We start from the raw sequence: 23,069 nt of genomic DNA on the forward strand, positions 1-23,069 counted from the left end.
AGGCACATAGTGTTCTCCTCTAACTATTTCCTGCCGGCACGTTGCTGGAGGGAGAGGCGGGTGGGGAGAAGCCTTCATCTATTCTGTCCTGTCCTACCACACGTAGATCACTAGTAGTAGCGGTAGTAAACAGACACCCTCGCCATAGACCGACAAGTCTTCTGGTGTCTGTTCTTCCTATGTATATCCGTCCCGTTGACCCTTTGAGACTGTGGTGGGAGAGAACCTCGAACCCGACAAAGTGTAACATCCGGGTTGCCACAGTGTCCCTTCCCCAGGTTTCCCCAGGTATCCCTTTATCGACCCGCTTAAAGGAAGGATGAACAGCCGGGTGGACTGCACGCCGACTGTCCAGGCCGAGATTAGAACCCTGGCCCGCATATTCGTAGTCAGGAACGCTAACCACTGCTTCACGGGGGTGCACGCAAGAATCATTGACGGGTTAAGAGACAGGCCTGAAAGGAAATGTAATGTGCTGAATAATAAGAGAAATTACACCGTGAAATGTGCCGACAGGGGAGACTTAAGGAAATGACAGCTAGCAGATACACGTCCAACAGTGCCCCGCGTGATGTCGCCGCGCCGACCTTCAGCTGACAATTATTAGCAAGCTTGCCCGCGGACCAACGGACGAACTAGTGCCTTGCTACACACACACACACACACACACACACACACACACACACACACACACACACACACGAACATCCGAAATTGAGTCATCTTCTAATTACTTTTCTATTTCTTTTTTTTATATATAGAAGCAATACTTAGCGGTCTTTTCTTATCCTTTAACTTATCCCTTTGCGGTACACACACACACACACACACACACACACTAGAGACAAGTCTGATCAGTCTTGAAGATCTAAATTTACTTAACTATGTGATTTTATTTTTACAGCTGTACTGCGGCCAGGTCAAAGGGAAAGAACTCTACCTGCATATGAAGAAGAAAACGCTGTTCCATAAGAAAATAAGATAGACGGAAGAATTAAAATACACTGATCATATGGAGAATACTTAACTTATATAGGCAGGAGTTAATTCAATTGTTCTAAGAGATTAAGCATGTTTACATAGAGTTATTAACATTGTCTAGGTTTCCAAAAGGACGAGTTTTTATACCGCCAAGTCCCATAACCACCATGTCCTCCCTGACGTTATGCAGAGTTGCTAATATTGTGGGATTTACTGATATAATGTCACTGTTACCAATAATGTCACAGTTACTAATATATGGTCACTGTTACCAATAATATGAGGCAAGCTAAGGAAACTGTATCACGGTAAAACTTTCCTCCAAAAAAAATATCTTGTTGGTCCATTTTGCAAAGATTTATGTGGTTATTTATTTTTGGGAAAGTGTGGGTGATTTTAGTATTGTATGAAAATTCCCTTCCCTTCCCTTCCTTCCGTCCTTCCTTCCGTCCCGTCCTGTCCCTTCCTTCCCTTCCCTTCCTTCCGTCCTCCCGTCCTGTCCTTCCTTCCTTCCTTCCCTTCCTTCTCCTTCCTCTTCCTTCTCTTCTCTTCTCTTCTCTCTTCTCTCTCTCTCTCTCTCTCTCTCTCTCTCTCTCTCTCTCTCTCTCTCTCTCTCTCTCTCTCTCTCTCTCTCTCTCTCTCTCTCTCTCTCTCTCTCTCGGTTGCACTGGTAATTAATGAAGACGTCCGATACTCCACCAAGCAGACCGAACCAAATAGTCCTGATTGGCTGGATGGTTATTGGATAGAGAGCTGAAAAATCTTTATACAATATGATTACAGTGTGTACGTGTGTATGTGTGTATGTGTGTGTGTGTAATAAATATGCAATCGTCAGAATACAGTAACACAGGCAACGGTTACTCTTCCCAGCTTTGTGAGCAGCCATAGAACAATATTAAAGAAAGTTGGAAAGTTTCGTTTAGTCGGCGCAACATCTGTAGTCATATGCCCGAGAGAGAGACAGGGGGGAGGGAATTATAGGAGAAGGGAACAGATCCAACCCCCGATTAATACCTGGTACCCATTCACTGCTGGGTGGACAGGGGCGTAGGGTATCGGAAAAGCCGCCCAAATTTTTCCACTCCGACCGGGAATCTAACCCGGGCTCTCTCGGTTGTGAGTCGAGTGTGCTAACCACTGCACCACGAAGTCCCCCACCACACACGAAAGAGCTACATCAGAAACCATCACAAAAATTAAAACTCTTGCCCCGTGCAGCTGCTACCCAACACCTCACAGATACTATATAACAACCCCAAAGTAAAGAAATAACGTGTGATCTTTTTATTAAGTTCCGAGGCGAGAAAACACTGATACCTAACTTTGCCGCTCATAATTAAGTTCATAAGGAGTTTCCACTGTCAGGACAAGGGTTAACTAATGTAATTTCGGCTGGAGACTTAATGAAACTTAGATCGAGGCTGGGTTAATTTGGGACCAGCTGACGAATCTTACTAGGGCATAAATAACCTATGGGATGGAACGGTCTCTCTCTCGCTCTCTCGCTCTCTCGCTCTCTCTCTCTCTCTCTCTCTCTCTCTCTCTCTCTCTCTCTCTCTCTCTCTCTCTCTCTCTCTCTCTCTCTCTCTCTCTCTCTCTCTCTCTCTCTCTCTCTCTCTCTCTCTCTCTCTCTCTCTCTCTCTCTCTCTCACACACACACACACACACACACACACACTAACACCCTCCACCCCCCCCCCACCCCCCCCCACACACACGAACACACACAGTCAAGCAGGGAATATCATTTGGTCCTGATAGGCAGTCTGATCACAGCCCCCCCTCTCCCCTTCACCCCCCCGCCCTCAGTCCTGTCTCCAAGGTCTTAAAAGGTGACGACTTATGCAAGAGACTTGGCTAATGCATCCGAAGTGGCATCTCACGGCCGGCTGTTTAGGTTACTGCCTCTGTCTGTCTGTCTGTCTGTCTGTCTGTCTGTCTGTCTGTGTGTGTGTGTGTTGTCTGTGTGTCTGTCTGTCTGTCTGTGTGTGTGTCTGTGTGTGTCTGTCTGTCTGTCTGTCTCTGTCTGTCTGTCTGTCTGTCTGTCTGTCTGTCTGTCTGTCTGTCTGTCTGTCTGTCTGTCTGTCTGTCTGTCTGTCTGTCTGTCTGTCTGTCTGTCTGTCTGTCTGTCTGTCTGTCTGTCTGTCTGTCTCTCTCTCTCTCTCTCTCTCTCTCTCTCTCTCTCTCTCTCTCTCTCTCTCTCTCTCTCTCTCTCTCTCTCTCTCTCTCTCTCTCTCTCTCTCTCTCTATCTCTCTCTCTATCTATCTATCAATATATCTCTCTGTCTACCCATCTATCTACCTATCAATCTATCCATTTCTAAATCCTCACAGCACACACACACACACACACACACACACACACACACGCACACACACACGGCCATATCTCGTTTGCCGTTCCCTCGCCTGTGTGTCTTTCTCCTCACAGCGCTGCTCAACGCTTGCATGCATCGGGCGCTTCAGACACGAGGAGGATCTTGGAAGCGTGAACGATAACCCTTTGATCTGTTGCCCACTGAAGAGTTAAAGGGGGCTTGTTCCTGCTCAGTGTTCTCTCCCTTTGGGCGACTGACTTAACCCGTCCGCTGCGATTGGCACGGATTTGGCCTTCACTGGTAGCCTGGTAACATATAGTCCCAGGTCTTTCTCTGCCTCTGCGGTGGATAGTGGAGTGTTTCCCATGTGGTATTGGTATGCTGGATATCCCTTCACTGGCAGCCTGGTAACATATAGTCCCAGGTCTTTCTCTGCCTCTGCGGTGGATAGTGGAGTGTTTCCCATGTGGTATTGGTATGTATGAAAATACAAAAAATAAAGAAAATTAAAATACAGAAAAAAATGAAAATACAAAAAATAAAGAAAATTAAAATATAGAAAAAAGAAAATAAATGGAAATACAGAAAATCCTCCCCCCCCAAAAAAAAATCCCCCAAAAATATCCCATAATCCCAAATCCCCCCAAAAATCCCCAAATCCCCCCCCAAATCCCCAAATCCCAAATCCCCCCCAAAAAATCCCAAAAACTCAAATCCCACCTAAAAGTCCCAAAATCCTAAATCCCCCAAAAATCCCCATATCCCAAATCCCCCCAAAAGTCCCAAAATCCCAAATCCCCCCAAAAATCTCCATATCCCAAATCCCCCAAAAAATCCCCATATCCCAAATCCCCCCAAAAAAATCCAAAAATCCCAAATCCCCAAAGATCCCAAATCCCAAATCCCCCAAAATCCCCAAATTCCAAATTCCCCAAAATCCCAAAACCCCAAATCCTCCCAAAATCCCAAAATCCCAAATCCCCCCTAAAAATCCCAAAATCCCAAATCCCCCAAATCCCCATATCCCAAATCCCCCAAAAAATCCCCAAACCCCAAATCCCTCCCAAAAAGCCCAAAATCCCACATTCCCCAAAAGATCCCAATACCCAAATCCCCAAAAATCCCCAAATCCCAAATTCCCCAAAATCCCAAAATCCCAAATCCCCAAAAAATCCCATAATCCCAAATCCCCCCCAAAACATCCCAAAATCCCAAATCCCCCCAAAATCCCAAATTCCCAAATCCCCCCCAAAAAATCCCCAAATCCCAAATCCCCCCCTAAAATCCCAAAATCCCAATTCCAAAATACCCCCCCACCAAAAAAAAAAAGGGAAAGTAAATAGAGAAAAAAATGTTGTTATTTCCTAGGGCTCTCTGATCGGGCTCGGTGCTCAATTTTTTGCTGGTCTCTCGAGGCCAATGACGCTAATATCCACCTGTGTCTCTTTCCCCGAGGCCTTACGGGAGTTGCGTAAATGAGCAATAATATAATTTCTACACTCGTATGTCTTTTATTTCGTGTTCCTGTATTGTATTATTGGAAATCTATTTATTCATCTATCTATCTATCTATCTATCTATCTATCTATGTACCTATCTATCTATCTATCTATCTATTTATTTATCTATATCTATCTATATCGAAAGCTTCAAACTCGCCTTCTATACCATTTTCTTTCCCTTTAACCTTCCCATCTTCCTTCTCTTTCCTCACCTTTCAATCTCTAACTCGCTCTCCTTATACCCTCTTCTTCCTCTCCCTCATGCTATATTCGCCTATCTTCATTCCCTCTCCTTACCTTCCCTTTTTAAACTCGCCTTCTATACCCTCTTCTTTCCCTCTCACCCTCCCATTTTCCCATTTTGAGGGGTACTATTATGAATCTTCTGGTAGCTTGACCCTTCTTCTGTACTGTGAACCTAAAAAACACTCATTAGAACCCGAATCAGGCCTCTTGCAGACTCCGTACGTTGTTATGTTCTTATGTACCCTCTCTGACCTTTCGAAATAGCTGATGTTAGATGCGGAAGCGTCTGAGATTATCGATCCAGACCAGCAAACACAACAAGCCTCAACGCTGCGTGAGGTTCAGGCTGCCAACTCTCCTTCCGGCTCGGTTTCCTTTGTTGAATATATCAATAGAGCGAGTGGTTCCTTAACTTTGGATCATAAGACCTGTGGGATTACATTCTCTCTCTCTCTCTCTCTCTCTCTCTCTCTCTCTCTCTCTCTCTCTCTCTCTCTCTCTCTCTCTCTCTCTCTCTCTCTCTCTGTATATTTGTTTTTCTTTCATTTTTCATCCCTATTTCTCTTTTACAATCTCTCTCTCTCTCTCTCTCTCTCACACACAGGCAATTTCGTCCACCGCCATAAAAGAAAAAAAAACTTCAAAAATTCTCCCGCTCCGTTCCACAATTAAGTTTTTAGCACTTCGTAAACGGCGCTAATTTCAAGCTTTTTTCCGCTAAGTCTCGCTTCATCTTGTTTTTTTTTTTTCCGCGGGGAATTTTACTTCGCATAACGCAAGCAAAAAAGTAATTACAATACTTCAGGATTTTTCTCACTTCAGAGGACGAACACAGTTGGAAAGTTTCGTTTAGTCGGCGCAACATCTGCGGTCATTTGCCGGAGAGAGACAGAATGGGAAGGAAATATAGGAGAAGGGAACAGACCCCAGGAGACGGGACACAACCCCCGATTAATACCTGGTACACTGCTGGGTGGACAGGGGCGTAGGGTATCGGAAAAGCCGCCCAAATTTTTCCACTCCACCCGGGAATCGAACCTGGGCTCTCTCGGTTGTGAGCCGAGTGTGCTAACCACTGCACCACGAAGCCCCCCTAGCCTAACCTAACCTAACCGAACCTAACCTAACCTAACCTAACCTAACCTAACCACTGCACCACGAAGCCCCCAGGGGACGAGCAACACAGGCAGCCAGCAACATACAATTACTACAACGACAATAATATATGATTTATATGTTGGTATTGTCAAAAGCTTCCACCCCTCACATCAGCTATTTCCAAAGGGCGAAAATGAGAAAATCGGGTTCTAATGAGTGTTTCTTTAGGTTCACGGTACAGAAGAAGGGTCACACTACCACCAGGGTCATAAAATTACCCCTGGAAATCCTCAAAACTCAAACGAATGCCTTGAAATAAGAAAATCGGGTTCTAATGAGTGTTTCTTTAGGTTCACGGTACAGAAGAAGGGTCAAACTACCACCAGGGTCATAAAACTACCCCTGGAAATGCCCGAAACTCAAACGAAAGCCTTGTCAAATATACGTGCTCGGGCGCCGAAATGATTAGGAATACGGTCCATATACTTTTTTTTATGAAACTTAAGACTTAACCTGATCTTAAACTAACGGACAACAAATAATTCCATGATGGCAGGTGGGAAGAGACTGAAATTTAATATTACTAAACGGCTATATTTTGAAACGTGTTTGTTGGGAGGAAAATCACTGCAGTTAAGGCCTCAACCCTTTAAGGCCCAGTCACACTGGCTCTACGACCTACCGACGACCTCCAGGGACCTGCAGGTAACGGGAGGTATCACATGGTCGTGCGTGCGACCGTTATGTGTCGCCGTCTGCCGTGCGACTGAATAGGTCGGCTGGAGGTTTTAGGTCATGCTCTAAAACCTCAAGCCGACCTCTCAGGTCGCTGCCGGTCGCAAAAAAGGTTGCTGTCCGGTGGCCGAATGGACTGCGTCTGGACGGCAAGCGGACTGCCACCGGTGGCCGACAGGTGACCATTAACTGTTGAACGGCGACTGGATGGCAAGTGGACGCCGTCTGGTTGCCGTCAGATAGTAGGAGGTCGCTGATGGTTGCCGTCAACTTTTTATCTGTCATTGGCCGTGGTCGACGTCCGGCCTTCCACCACACGAGGAGTTGTGCGGCCACCGGTGGTAGGTCAAACCACCCTTGCCCGGAAATGAGGTACAGTCGCGATATGAAGTGATGTCGCCGTGTACGTTTATTTTCGATCACACAAGTATCGTTACATATTTTCAAGAGTACCATTATTTTCTTGTATCTTCTTCATAACTTAACTAAATATATTTTACAAGCTAGAAAAAAATAGAAAAGAAATATTCAATGATGTCTTACGAAGACTTGTCGAAATATTTTGACACAAAGTGTTTTCGTTCAGCAAGGAAAGAGTCAAATGAAGTCCAAATGTCGACATATTACTCAAACAGAAAGTAAAATTATCTTTTCATGATCATTGTTGACAACAATAAATCTAACATATGCACAATGTATAGGACATGCATGATTAGGCGATATCTTAAACTTGGGTGACGTAATTTATTTAATTTATACTCTCGTATGATGATGACGTCATCGCCCGCGCACCATACCTGTTATTCAGCCCTGACTCATTCTTTGCCTTTCGTGGTCAACACAACGATAACAAAAGCTTTCCGTGGACTTCTAATGCATGATAGTGATCAAGGGAAGATGCCCACAGCCTATAACTACCGAGGGATTGTCGGAGATGGAAAAATAAGAATAAATAGCCTCAGAATAGTCGTGTTTTGTAACTCCAAGTTCCTCACTCTTTGCCACCGATCGCAAACATCATTGCCTTTCTTGGTTAATATAACGATGACAAAAGATTCATGTAGACTTCTAATGCTTGGAGGTGATCAACGGAACATGTCCACAGGTTATAAGTGCCATAGAATAATCGAGGAGGGTGGGGAAATAAGAAAATATGGCTTTGAAATGGAGGTGATGGTGCGGGCGGGTAGGCTAATCGCAGCGTTGCCAAACATAGGCTATGGTCGAGTGTTCGTGGAGGCGTCCGGAATTTTGATAGTTCAGATAATTATGGCAACCCTACCTATGAAGGCATTCTTCATTCATCATCGTTACTGAGCAGTGTTACTACATATTCCAGTGCCCATGCTTATGATAAGAAGCCATCATAGTGAATAAAAGGTGTTATTGTGAAACTTTATAATTTGATCGTTTCTTAATAAAACGCAAAGTAATGCCACGAACTGTCCACTCGCTTCGTGTCATACTGTGCGTGTGTATCGCAACTGTATTAATAACTGCAGAAGACAGTTCATGGAATGACCAAGAAGAATATATATATATATATATATATATATATATATATATATATATATATATATATATATATATATATATATATATATATATATATATATATCGCCTAAATCTGAACGACGTATAACAACTGTTTTGCAAAGATAAGCACACGACGAGAGCTAAATCATTTCAAGGTTGTCTTCAGCACTGAAGACAACACATGACATCCGCAGTCGCATTTTTTAAAACAAATGAATGTATAATTGTAATTCAGGTACTAATACGTTATTTTACCGTGTTTTACATCACAACGTATTATAGATTATCATTAAAAGGGAACATTATAACATAAACACTAAGTACACATCACTTCCGTTACCTTCAAATGCTCCCGTACGAAACATTCTGAAAGCGTAAAAATACATCACTGTAGAACATGATGTGCACAGCAGTAACAATGAGAGTCTGTTGAGCTATTGACTTTTATCCATTTAAAAAAGAATTGTTAATTTCATCTTCTGCTCTGCCCAGGGTGATGGAAATGCATTAGAACGAATATAATGTAACATACGTACTAACAACAGATTAAACCAAGATTGCTTCGAGCATGTTTTGCATGTCTGCGGCACATGGGAGGGGTGGGGGTGGGGGTGGGGCGGCGGCAAATATCTGTCTTTTGCTGCAGTGAAGCACATAATATTTGCATTACCTTTATAAGAAACAATTTTTTCGCATATAATTTATAGAAATAAGAATGAAAAATGTGTAACATAACTGGGCGATAATATTACTGTAACACGTCAGCATCAGGTCGTTAAGGGAGGTCGCCGTCCTCAGTGCGACAGGACGCGTACTGGTCCTTGCCTGTCGGTCACCAGTCGGCGTATGATGGGCGTCTTGGCCTGACTCCAGGTGTGAGGTCAAGGTGTGAATCATACCATGGTCGCCGTCCGGCCACCCACTGGACGGACACTGGACGGACTCTAAACGACCACCGGTAGCCGTTCGGTCGCACGACTACTTTGCCACCTATATGGTCGGGGAGCGGTGGGTGTGAATCGCAGCATTTTGGGGTCGCGGGTGGTCGTTAGCAGGTCGTAAAATCAGTGTGACTGTAGCTTAACCCGGTAGCTGCGGGGATCATGTTTTTAAAGGCCCTTCCCTCTAAGCGAGAATAACGACAAAAAATCATCACTCACGCAAACCATTTCATAATGTATATCAATGTATTTGTGATCAATTTATGCATCATCTATTTTTGGGGGGTTTATATCATGGCAAAAATCTGGCCCGTCGCTGGTACACGGTAAAGCCACAAGTTTGGCCCGTCGCTGCTACCAGGTTAAGTAGAGCAATAGCAGCAAAGTGATATTTGACATGGAGAAAATCACCCCAAAAAACATGGAAGGCATAAACATTACACTGGCTCAAGCCTTGCATTACGGACGGCAAGGAAACCTCATAAATGTATTACGGCTCCCATTAGCGTGGCCAGGCTGCATGCACGCCCCGGCGGGTCTGCAAGGCCGGCGGCGGGGCGGCGGCCGGGAGAAGCTGCAATGCGGGGCCTTCTCCCCGGGCATTCTTAAAACATGATGAAGGGAATACATACTTTCACTATTCATACGAGGACACAACTTTGCTCCTTCTAACACGCCTCGGCTCTCCCTTCCAGGCACAAAACGCGGCGATACCTTCAAGGCCTTGCACGGGAATATTCATAACAAGGACTCCTGAGTGCCGCCGCCGCCGCGCACGTCTCCCCCGAACATTAACACCGAGAAGGAGCTATTCTGGTTATTCCCGCGTCGCCTTCCCTCGCCCAAGACGTCATTGCTAGGTGGGATTTCATGTTTTGTGCGTGAATATTGCTTTCCTAGAGAAGCCGTTCCTCGTAATTGCTATACACGCCACAATGCTCCAACACTCCTTCGAACGATTCGTGTGGCGTGCCATTTAAATCTGAGAAGCGGTGGCTGAATGGATAGCGTGACGGCGCCGCGTTCAGGACGACGCGAGTTCAATCCCCGCCCGGTGCCACCAAGCTGGGATTTTTCACCCGCCGCCGAGTGGCTTAAAACTACCCACATGTTGTCCAGAAGACCACCTATCAACCCGGACTCTAGATTCTAGGATTAAAGATGAGCTCCGGGAGGGCAGCATGAGCCAGTGCAAGATGGCGACACTATAAACACTCGCCTGCGCCAGAACGGGCTGTTCCGACCATCAGGCCCCACCGGGAAGAAGCCTACCGGCGTAATTGGCCACGACGTAAAGAAAAAAAATACACAAACTTTGACAGAAACTAAAGTAACTATGATCCAATGTTGTAATCTGGGCTCCATTAGCAAGCGCATCAATCATATGAGCAGACAGTACCTACCTTTCCATCAGACATACAGAGACATCGATAGAATAAAACGTAACTATGACCCAGTGCTGTAGCCTGGGCTCCATTGTTTTAACAGCATCAGCCACACCGTCCTTTTGGTATCCACAGACTTAAGTAATCTTCGCTTCTCTCCTCTATCAATACTACAGACGGATTCCCCTTCCATCCCGGAGTCTTCGTGGTGCAGTGGTTAGCACACTCGGCTCACAACCGAGAGAGCCCGGGTTCGATTCCCGGGCGGAGTGGAATAATTTGGGCGGCTTTTCCGATACCCTACGCCCCTGTCCACCCAGCAGTGAATGGGTACCAGGTATTAATCGGGGGTTGTGTCCCGTCTTCTGGGGTCTGTTCCCTTCTCCTATACTTCCTTCCCCTTCTGTATCTCTCCGGCATATGACCACAGATGTTGCGCCGACTAAACGAAACGAAACGAAGAAGAAGAAGGACGAGGTTCACGAGGAGGAGGAGGAAGAGGAAGACGAGGAGGAGGAGGAGGAGGATGGCCCAACACACTTTAAAAAATCGATGACAGTTATCTTCTGAGCCGAGGAAGCCATGGACCCTCCCTCCTCGTTATGTCACCTCACCTCCTTAACCCGCCTGAGCCTGTGTCCCATTCTAAAGCCTTCCTCCTTTCTCTGCCCCCAAAACATCCTACATACTCTCTTTTCTTTCCTATGTTCATAACTTTTTCCTTGTGTTGTTTTATTTCATTGGAGTTTAAAATCCTTGTTCCTGGTATCTTGTATTTGCAACCCTATTTTTTTTTTTGTTATTTATTCTTGGATCTGTGTGTGTGTGTGTGTGTGTGTGTGTGTGTGTGTGTGTGTGTGTGTGTGTGTGTGTGTGTGTGTGTGTGTGTGTGTGTTTCACTCTCTCTCTCTGTCTGTCTCTCTCTCTCTCTCTCTCTCTCTCTCTCTCTCTCTCTCTCTCTCTCTCTCTCTCTCTCTCCACACTTCTAATTTCCTCATATTTTCCGAGCGAGTGTTATCTCATTATAGCAAAAACTCTCTCGTTAATTCCATCTCTCAACAATGACGACTAACTCCACTAAATACATTTGTTTATATATTCGAGATTCATTCACAGCGGAGACACTATTTTGGGTTATGTTGACAAGGGAGGGAGGGAGGGGGGGAGGTAGGGGAGAGAGAGAGAGAGAGAGAGAGAGAGAGAGAGAGAGAGAGAGAGAGAGAGAGAGAGAGAGAGAGAGAGAGAGAGAGAGAGAGAGAGAGAGAGAGAGAGAGAGAGAGAGAGAGAGAGAGAGAGAGAGAGACAGACAGACAGACAGACAGACAGACAGACAGACACACACACACACACACACACACACACACACACACACACACACACACACACACACACACACACACACATACATACAGACAGACAGAGACAGCTATATACGAAGAAACAGACAGAGGCAGCCATACTCGAAAAGACAGGAGAGAGAGACACAGACAGTAGAATGTTTGCCAGTACAGACATACAGACATACAAACAGACAAAGAACAGGGTGGTACAAAACAAACAGATAAACAAACAGAGAGAAAAAACGATATAAAAACACACACACACACACACACACACACACACACACACACACACACACAGCAAAACACTGAACAAACACTCAAACATAAAAGAGAGAGAGAGAGAGAGAGAGAGAGAGAGAGAGAGAGAGAGAGAGAGAGAGAGAGAGAGAGAGAGAGAGAGAGAGAGAGAGAGAGAGAGAGAGAGAGAGAGAGAGAGAGAGAGAGAGAGAACAAAGGAACACAGAAAAAATATGAACGAACGGGCAGGCGGCTGTGAGGCATGGCAGACTTTTAAAAATTTCGGCGGCCCACCACACACACACACACACACACACACACACACACACACACACACACACACACACACACACACATTTGACAAGTCTTTCGAAGGTGTTGTGGGCATTTCCAGGGGTAGTTTTGTGACCCTGGTGGTAGTTTGACCCTTCTTCTGTACCACGAACCTAAGAATACACACATTTGCCAAGGCTTTCGTGGGTGTTGTGGGCATTTCCAGGGGTAGTTTTGAGACCCTGGTGGTAGTTTGACCCTTCTTCTGTACCACGAACCTAAGAATACACACATTTGCCAAGGCTTTCGTGGGTGTTGTGGGCATTTCCAGGGGTAGTTTTGTGACCCTGGTGGTAGTTTGAGCCTTCTTCTGTACCATGAACCTAAGAACACACACATTTGGCAAGGCTTTCGTAGGTGTTGGGGTCATTTCCAGGGGTAGTTTTGTGACCCTGGTGGTAGTTTAACCCTTCTTTTGTACCATGAACCTAAAAACACACACATTTGGCAAGGCTTTCGTAGGTATTCTGGGCATTTCCAGGGGTAGTTTCGTGACTCTGATGGTAGTTTGACCCTTCTGCTGTACCATAAACCTAAGAACACACACATTTGGCAAGTCTTTCGTAGGTGTTGTGGGCATTTCCAGGGGTAGTTTCGTGACCCTGGTGGTAGTTTGACCCTTCTTCTGTACCATGAACCTAAGAACACACACATTTGGAAAGGCTTTCGTAGGTGTTGTGGGCATTTCCAGGGATAGTTTTGTGACCCTGGTGGTAGTTTGACCCTTTTTCTGTACCGTGAACCTAAAAACACACACATTTGGCAAGGCTTTCGTAGGTGTTGTGGGCATTTCCAGGGGTGGTTTTGTGACCCTGGTGGTAGTTTGACCCTTCTTCTGTACCATGAACCTAAGAACACACACATTTGGAAAGGCTTTCGTAGGTGTTGTGGGCATTTCCAGGGGTAGTTTTGTGACCCTGGTAGTAGTCTGACCCTTCTTCTGTACCATGAACCTAAGAACACACACATTCGACAAGTCTTTCGTAGGTGTTGCGGGCATTTCCAGGAGCAATTTCGTGACCCTGGTGGTAGTTTGACAAAGCCTCTACACCATGAACGTGAAAAAAGGACTCACACGAACCCGAGTCGTCTCTTTACTGGCCTCCGGAAATGGGTGCTGTGAAAGGCGGAGGCGTCTGTGAACAGCGACCACAGACGCCTTGCAAGAGATGAATGGAGATACAGCCATCAAGAAGGCGGTTTCCATGCAGCTGTGCGCCGCCTCTGCTGATTGAAAGTGTAGATGAAGGCGGCTTACGAGAGGAGGAGGAGGAAGAGGAGGAGGAGGAGGAGCACTAGGAGGAGGAGGAAACATGGAAATTTGGAAGGACAGGCAACAGAAAGGTTCAATACGAGGGAGTTGCTCCAGCGACTTAATCCGCCAGACAATCACTTCATTGCTTGCAGAGAAGATCAAAGCACCTCGATAGGCACACTGTTAATCCCTGACGCGACAAAGAAGCGGTCGATGCAATTTTTATCCCTTGAATACGGATTTCCTACAGTAAGACCTCACCAAGCTACAGGAATGGAGCAAAAAGTGGCTGTTACAATTCAATGAGGAAAAATGTAAAGTCCTGCACCATGGGAGGGGATATCCAGCACACCAATACCACATGGGAAACACTCCACTATCCACCACAGAGGCAGAGAAAGACCTGGGACTATATGTTACCAGGCTACCAGTGAAGGGATATCCAGCACACCAATACCACATGGGAAACACTCCATCATCCACCACTGAGGCAGAGAAAGACCTGGGAGTATATGTTACCAGGCTACCAGGGAAGGCCAAATCCGTGCCAATCGCAGCGAACGGGTTAAAGGAGTTGATGGTTTTCTTACTAACTGCTTCAGAGGGTAAGTTGTTCCACTGACGGATGACACTCTTCGAAAAATAAGACTCCAGCCAATTTTTGTATTATATCTTTTCGCTTGAATTGGTAGACCGTTATTTCTAGTTCCCGAGCTGGTTTGTAACTCAAGGAACGTGGGGTGCTAGACGTTACTTAAGTTCTTCAGACACTTGAACACCTGGATTAAATTTCCTCGTAACCGTTTCTTTTCTAGTGTAAGGAGGTTTACGGCCGTACCATTAGGCAGACTCTAAACCTTCCTCTTCCTCTCCCCTTAAGCAGTGTCCCCTTTCTGCCGGATACTATACGGTGATCTCGGTCCCTTCCTCCGCTAGAGAGTCTTCCGAGTTGGGTTGGTAGCCTCTGTAAATATCTCTACACGGAAATATTGATAATTGAAGCATTTTACACACATAGTCGTTCCTCATAAGACTGAGTTCTCAATGGTGGAATCGTTTTCGTAGAGCGTCGCTGAACTCCTAATAATTCCTATCCTTCCCGGGGTTCGGGGACCAGAACTGCACTGCATATTCAAGGCGAGGTCTCACTATCGAGGTACATAGAGTTAGCATACGGCTGAGTCATCAATGGTGGAATCGTTTTCGTAGAGCGTCGCTGAACTCCTAATAATTCCTATCCTTCCTGGGGTTCGGGGACCAGAACTGCACTGCATATTCAAGGCGAGGTCTCACTATCGAGTTACATAGAGTTAACATACGGCTGAGTCATCAATGGTGGAATCGTTTTCGTAGCGCGTCGCTGAACTCCTAATAATTCAATATCCTTCCTGTGGTTGCGGGACCAGAACTGCACTGCATATTCAAGGCGAGGTCTCACTATCGAGTTACATAGAGTTAACATACGGCTGAGTCCTCAATGGTGGAATCGTTTTCGTACTGCGTCGCTGAACTCCTAATAACTCAATATCCTTCCTGTGGTTGGGGGACTAGAACTGCACTGCATATTCAAGGCGAGGTCTCACTATCGAGTTACATAGAGTTAACATACGGCTGAGAACTCATTGGTGGAATCGTTTTCGTAGCGCGTCGCTGAACTCCTAATAACTCCATATCCTTCCTGTAGTTGCGGAACCAAAACTGTACTGCATATTCCAGACGAGGTCTCACTATCGAGTTACATAGAGTTAACATACGGCTGAGTCATCAAGGGTGGAATCGATATCGTAGCGCGTCGCTGAACTCCTGATAATTCAATATCCTTCCTGTGGTTGGGGGACCAGAACTGCACTGCATATTCAAAGCGAGGTCTCACTACCGAGTTACATAGAGTTAACATTACCTCCCAGCGTCTTGTATTTGAAGTTCCTCGCTGTGAACCAGAACACAGTAGTGGCTTTATTATTGGCTTTGTTAGGAGGAGGAGGAGGAGGAAAAGGAGATAGATGAGGTACACACGGATAAACAAGGATATGAGGAGACTAAAAGAGAAGAGGGAGAGGAAACATGGAGGAGGAGGTGGAGGAGGAGGAGGAGGTAAAATAAGAGGAGGAAACAAAAGAAAAAGAGAATAGAATAAAGAGGAAGAGCTTGTATTAACACCATGTGAAACGTTGCTGATAATCTGTCTGTCTCTGTGTCTGTCTCTGTGTCTGTGTCTGTGTCTGTGTCTGTCTCTGTGTCTGTGTCTGTGTCTGTGTCTGTGTCTGTGTCTCTGTCTGTCTGTCTCTGTGTCTGCCTGTCTGTCTGGTCTGGTCTGGTCTGGTCTGGTCTGGTCTGGTCTGGTCTGGTCTGGTCTGGTCTGGTCTGGTCTCTCTCTCTCTCTCTCTCTCTCTCTCTTTGTAGAGCACTTCAGCAGATTAATATCGGTTCCATGAGTAAAGTTGCGGCGGATTTTATTCAGTCGATTTCACTCATTTCTCCTTGTCTTCTTCATTTTCCTTTGGAGTCACACAACCTGACCCACGAGGAAGGCGTCCCGGCATGGCGGAAGGCGGTGGCTGAGTGGTTAGCGTTCTGGGCTCACATTTACCACGCCACGGACAACGTCGGTTCGAATCCCCACGCTACCACCTGGGATTTTTCAGTCACCGCCGAGTGGCCTAAGACTACCCACATGCTGTCCTGAAGACCACCCATCAACCCGGACTCTAGAGGAAACCGTCCAGTGAATCAAGAATGAGTTCCGGGGGGCAGCATGAACCGAGCATGACTGGCGCCACTATAAAAATTGCCTGCGCCATAACGGGTTGAGCTGACCATCTGGCCCCAGAAGAAAGCCTACCGGCGCTATAGGCGGGGATGTAAAAAAAGAAAGAAAGAAAATGGCGGAGGAAGGAAGGCAAAATAGATCCCAAACAAGATAGAACGTAAAGGTCGAAAAATATTCCCCGAGCCCGGCTTTCTGCGACCCCCTACAAGACCTCGCGAGGCTTTGAAGGAGGAAGTATACCGCAGCAAGTTGAGGTTTTCTTTCTTGCCTTTCGCGTTACTGAGCTCGGAAACATATGATGCAAGAATATATTTACACCAACTCTTTTTCACTGCTTAAAGTTGTAGCGTTAAAAATCGTTCAGTACTAATAATAAGATGCAAGGAAGCGCCTGACAACGTTCGTATATATCTAATGAGTCGTGAACCCTGTAATTTAAGACCTTACTTCAGGTGACTGTATTTTGATTTAAGCTTGTTAAAGTATATTTCTTTATTTGGACCAATGGGAATTTTGTACCGTTCACTGCATACAGAAAATTTGAACTTTTTGGTCAATAAACTAACTAACTAACTGTGTGTGTGTGTGTGTGTGTGTGTGTGTGTGTGTGTGTGTGTGTGTGTGTGTGTGTGTGTGTGTGTGTGTGTGTTGCAGTTTAGTGAAGTCATCCCTACGCATGTGTTTCCCGTTTGGAAATTGCCACACACTCTCAACACCTCTCCCTTCCTCTGCAGCCGCCACTACCCCATAGGCCAGTTTCACGTGGAAAACTATACCGTCGATCACCGCCATTGGTAACGATCAAAACAAACAAAGTGAATGTGAAAGCGGCCCTAAGTAGGATCACGCCGATGGACCGAGGCCAGTTTCTGTTCCCGAGGTGACTTGAGAAGACTTAGGCCTCCCTCGTTCATCACTGCCAAGGTGCCATGAGCCGCGCGAAATTCAAGCTGATCTTTTTTTTTACAACAAAGGAGACAGCTCAAGGGCACACAAAAAAAAGGAAACAATAATAAAAAAAAGCCCGCTACTCGCTGCTCCTACAAAAAAAAGAATCAAAAGAGGTGGCCGAAAGAGAGGTCAATTTCGGTATGCTAATACAATCGTGATTTTATGCATTCTGGGTACTTCTCCGAGATCCTGATGCTACCAAAATCACACAAAACACTACTACATTTACGCCAATTTGAATATCACGCGACTCTCTTGGTAGCAACATAGCGCTGGGGATGTATGTAGTGCTGGAATGTAAGAAGTATGACAGAGAAATAACGAAGATGATGCAGGTGTTTCTGAGTGAGATGGGACGTGGAGTGAATGGGAGGACGGGAAGGGAGTGGATGGTGCTGCTGGTGGGGCTCAGTGGAGAGACGAGTGGACGAGTGATTGAGGCAGTGAAAGAGTTCCTGGAGAGCATGTGGCGTGCGAGATATAGGGAATGACACCTTGCCCCGAGAAGAACATAAAGTCGTATTTTAAAACATTTCGTCGCCCAAGCTCACATATTTGACATGGCTTTCGTAGGAGCTGTAGGCCTTTCCAGGGGTAGTTTTATGACCCTGGTGGTAGTTTGACCCTTCCTCTGTACCGTGAACCCAGAAACACATATTTGACAAGGCTTTCGTAGGAGCTGTAGGCCTTTCCAGGGGTAGTTTTATGACCCTGGTGGTAGTTTGACCCTTCTTCTGTGCCATGAACCCTAAAAAACACTCATAAAAAACAGATTGATCCCCTCTTTGACCTTTAGAAATAGTTGATGTGGGAAGCGATGGTGTCAAAATACGACCAATAGACTTCCCGCATGTTTTGTTTTCTTTCGCAGGAGCTGCCGATAGAAAGGCCTGGCTGGGGAGGAATCCCAAGCTACCTGTGACATCAAGATCAGGATCAGCCATGGCCGCACACTCCCCTTCCACGACTCTCCCTTTCACCTCCCACCAGCTGTCTCACTCACCACCTGGCTTGACCCTCCGAGGTAAACAATGCCGTGAGACCATCAACCTCCAGCGTCCTGCACCGCCACACTCACCTGAGGAGGAAAACAAACACACGTTCAGAAAAATGTGGCCGCTGAGAAACTGGTTAGAAATGGCACCTGGATATAATGTGAAGGCCGAAAAGCCGCACCTTCAGTAGTATCAAAGATGAATGTTGGTGAAGGTGAAGGCTCTAGTCACAGGGGAAAGTAAGGTATATAGAAGATGTTTAAGAGGAAATAGGGCTGTAGGAATGGAATATGAGAGAGAGAGAGAGAGAGAGAGAGAGAGAGAGAGAGAGAGAGAGAGAGAGAGAGAGAGAGAGAGAGAGAGAGAGAGAGAGAGAGAGAGAGAGAGAGAGAGAGAGAGAGAGAGAGAGAGAGAGAGAGAGAGAGAGAGAGAGAGAGAGAGAGAGAGAGAGAGAGAGAGAGAGAGAGAGAGAGAGAGAGACAGAGAAACAGACAGACAGACAGACAGAGAAACAGACAGAGAAACAGACAGATAGACAGAGACAGACAGAGAAACAGACAGACAGACAGACACAGAGACAGACAGAGACTATAATTATTGAAAATGAGAAAAAAATCTAAATCCGTCGGAAAGAAAGACTACTAACTAACTAACGGGGAGCATACTCTCGGGGGCGCGTCGCTTCACTCACTCACCCCCTCCACTCCTGATGCCTCCCCCGAGCAAGCTCCCGCACAGAGATAGCTGAGCAAGTACGTTCCAGCGCAGTGTATGTGGTTTTGCCATACAATACACTAAACTATGATTGAAATATAGTTGTTGTGGATGGCGGGAGAGAACCTTGTATGAACCCCAAGACTCAGACGAGGAGGAGGAGGAGGAGGAGGAGGAGGAGGAGGAGGAGGAGGAGGAGGAGTTGAGGAGTGCAAAGGAAAAGCAAACAGCAACAGCCCTCTTGGTCCTAACGAGGCTGTTTGTTGTTGCTAAAATCTACTTTAATCTACGAGTCAGAGGCACAGGACAGCAAAGGCGAAGGAGGAGGAGGAGGAGGAAGAGGAGAAGGAGGAGGAGGAAGAGGAGGAGGAGGAGGAATATAAAACAGAGGAGGTTGAGAAGAGGGTATAACTAACACATAAATCTGACATACATAAGAAGAAAAAAGGAAGAAAATCATCAAAATATTATACGAAAACTTACGCAAGAAAATGTAAGCAGAGAAACGCATCCTCAAATATATGTCCTTAGGTGTACGACTTCAATTAGGTTATACCTCTCTCTCTCTCTCTCTCTCTCTCTCTCTCTCTCTCTCTCTCTCTCTCTCTCTCTCTCTCTCTGTCTCTGTCTGTCTCTGTCTGTCTGTGTCTGTCTCTCTCTCTCTCTCTCTCTCTCTCTCTCTCTCTCTCTCTCTCTCTCTCTCTCTCTCTCTCTCTCTCTCTCTCTCTCTCTCTCTCTCTCTCTCTCTCTCTCTCTCTCTCTCTCTCTCTCTCAGGTGTGGTAATGACAACACCTGTATGCTAATGAAAGACTCGTGACCTCTGACCTTTTACGATCTGCGTTGCACAAGTGACCTTCTCTGACCTTCACGTGCCCGTCTCTGCCAGCTCGGAACAATGTTGTAGTTTTTCCTGTCACGGTCAGGAGTCAGGAAACAGACGCTGGAGGCAATGTTTATATGCTCGGGCTGCCTGCTACAGTGCGCGCGTGGGCAGGGAGGGGAAAGGGCAGTCGGGTGTGTGTGTGTGTGTGTGTGTGTGTTTTATGTATGTGTGCTTGTGTGTGTGTGTGTGTGTGTGTGTGTGTGTGTGTGCTTGTGTGTGTGTGCAGGGGGAGAGAGAGAGAGAGAGAGAGAGAGAGAGAGAGAGAGAGAGAGAGAGAGAGAGAGAGAGAGTGCCTTCCCAAATCCCTAATACTCGTCCACTTCTCACAAGAGGTAGCAAAACACATCATCGCAAAAGTACATGGAACGCAAATAAAGGACAAAGAGAAAGCGAAACTGTCTTAATAATTCCAGAAGCTTTTCCTTTTATTTTCCTTTGATGCTGAACTCGCATTCAACCACAAAGAGTTTACCTAATCGATACAGGTGCCGACAAGCCTTTTGATGGGTCGGACTCTCCTGCCTCTCCTGCACAAACGGGTCAACAGGACAAGATGAGTACAGCCTCCACGCGCTGCTATACCGTATCCCCCCAACCTTTACCTTACTGTCCTGATCTAAGTCTATATATACCAAGTCAAGTCACTCTGCTTCAAAATTGCGACCGGTACGCGCAGGAGGCGGTTTTGGGGCGGAGCAGCGGGATGACGTCACTTGGAGCCAAAAAAACAATACCCGCCAGTTCAGGGGTGACTAAAGTTGGGGCCGTGTGTGCACTCTGGGTGTGCATTCTCGCCTCCTTTCACAGCGCGTTCAGGCAAGCCACTGATTAAAAAATGTCTTTTCATTGTGCTATTGCGTGACTATAATTCCAATGCCTACAAACGGCGGTGTGGGGTGTGAGGGAGGGCATGATGAAGTGATTGATTTAAATTAGTCCGCCTTTCTTCGTTTTCTCTAAATCCCTGTTTCTACATTCTCTAGTTTGGCTCCAAGCAGTGTCACGCAGAAACCACGCCTCGGCCGTGTCTCCTCTCACAAACCTGCGTAATACTTGACTTGCTGTATATAGACTTAGGTCCTGATGTGCTAATGCCTCGGGTAACTCTTCCACGAGAAAAGAAGTGGCGCTTTCTCATGACGGCGGCGAAGAAGGGGCTATACTCTGAAACACAGCAGCGCCCAAAAACACAGATTATATCGGAACCCAGAAGACGAACAAACAGGAATGACCACAACAGCACAGTCGTAAACATCTGATATGACAAACACTAGCAAGGAGAGTAACAGATATACAACAATTGTAAACATCTGCTACCCTTCTCGTTAGTGTTTGTCTTATCAGATGTTTGCGACTGTGCTGTTATGGTCATTTCTCTGTTTGTTCGTCTCCTGGGTCCCGACAATTAGGAGAGGCTTTCGTAGAGATTGTGGGCATTTCCATGGGTAGATATATGACCCTGGTGGTAGTCTGGCAAAGCTCCTGTACCATGAACGTGAAAATACTCTCAAAATAAACGACTCTAATCTTCTTGGTCTTTGGAAACTGATGTGAGAGGCGGAAGCGCTTGAAAATATTGACCTAAAAAAGTGTACAAGCTATAGGGAATATTAACTGCGGTTGGGATGGGTTTCAATCGAGATATCTTGGAGAGGTTTCTTTACGACATCAGAATTCAACCGTCTTTGGAATTTAACAAACTAACGTCAGTGTTTTCAGACGCTTCGCCTCTCATATTATCAATTTCTAAAGGTCGAAAAAAAATCGCTATCATGAGTGTTTGTTCACGTTCAGGTTACAGAGGCTTGTCAGACTACCACCAGGGTCATAAAACTACCCCTGTAAATGTTCATAACTCCTAGGAAAGCCCGATCAAATGTGTGTGGCTGCCCGCCGAAGTGCTTAAGAATATGGGCGTTTGAGGGCTATTCCAAGGTTCGTGAATGCATATCTTTTTGGAGAGTTTAGTTCGAGGGTTTACGAGACGCCAGCACACAATAGCTGGCGGGAAAATGTACATGATTGCGATTGTACCTGTTTATGATTTGAAATTAAAAGTTTAAGATTTTACACGTTCAGTCCCTGTGTGTGTGTGACAGGCGCTGAACTGAGCCGCTGACCAGATGTGTCCATGTGCCGTCGCTTTGCAAGTCGTGATGGTGACAGGAGACATATACACTTTTTTTACCCTTTTTTGGGGCGGCGTGGGTTTGGGAGAAAAAATGAGGGGGAGCCACAAGGGTGTTGAAAATTCATGAAGGGGGAATGGAGTGAAAAATGTTGAGAACGACTAGGTTAGGCAAAGGTTTCGATCCTGCTGCCTGTCGGGTATACTTGGAATAGACAGGTAGGCGGTGGCTGAGTGGGAGCGTGCTGGGCCCACATTCACCGTGTGATGGACGACGCGGGTTCGAATCCCCACGCTACCACCTGGGATTTTTCAGTTACCGCCGAGTGGCTTAAAACTACCCACATGCTGTCCTGAAGACCACCCATCAACCCGGACTCTAGAGGAAACCGTCCAAGTGAATCAAGAACGAGTTCCGGGGGGCAGCATGAGCCAAGAGAAGATGGCGCCACTATAAACACTTGCCTGCGCCATGACGGGCTGGGGCCGACTACCATCCAGGACCCTCAAGAGAGCCTACCGGCGCTATAGGTGTTCACGTAAAAAAATAAAAAATAAAAGATTCGATCCTGTTGCCTGACGGGTATACTCGGACTAGAGAACTGTGACTGTGTTGTTATTTATGGATTTTCACGACTGATAGGTTAGTAATACCACACCATGGCCGCCAAAGGTATATAGAATTTCAATAAAAAAATCGCCTCATATGACATA

At 46.1% G+C, this 23,069-nt stretch overlaps 1 protein-coding gene across 4 annotated transcripts in view; it reads right to left on the reverse strand.

The window, feature by feature from the left end:
* Positions 1–23,069, reverse strand: part of LOC127002411 (gamma-2-syntrophin-like) — a 124,886-nt gene that overhangs the window by 42,088 nt on the left and 59,729 nt on the right. Inside the window, exon 1 of one of the 4 annotated variants that reach the window (XM_050868304.1) lies at positions 18,638–18,662. The exons of the other annotated variants lie outside the window; for them this stretch is intronic. The gene's annotated coding sequence lies outside the window, so the exon portion shown is untranslated. Of the gene's footprint in view, positions 1–18,637; positions 18,663–23,069 lie in introns of those variants that run through there. 4 annotated transcript variants of the gene reach the window in all.

The sequence above is a fragment of the Eriocheir sinensis genome, chromosome 23 (assembly GCF_024679095.1).
Source record: "Eriocheir sinensis breed Jianghai 21 chromosome 23, ASM2467909v1, whole genome shotgun sequence".
NCBI classification, from domain to species: domain Eukaryota; kingdom Metazoa; phylum Arthropoda; class Malacostraca; order Decapoda; family Varunidae; genus Eriocheir; species Eriocheir sinensis.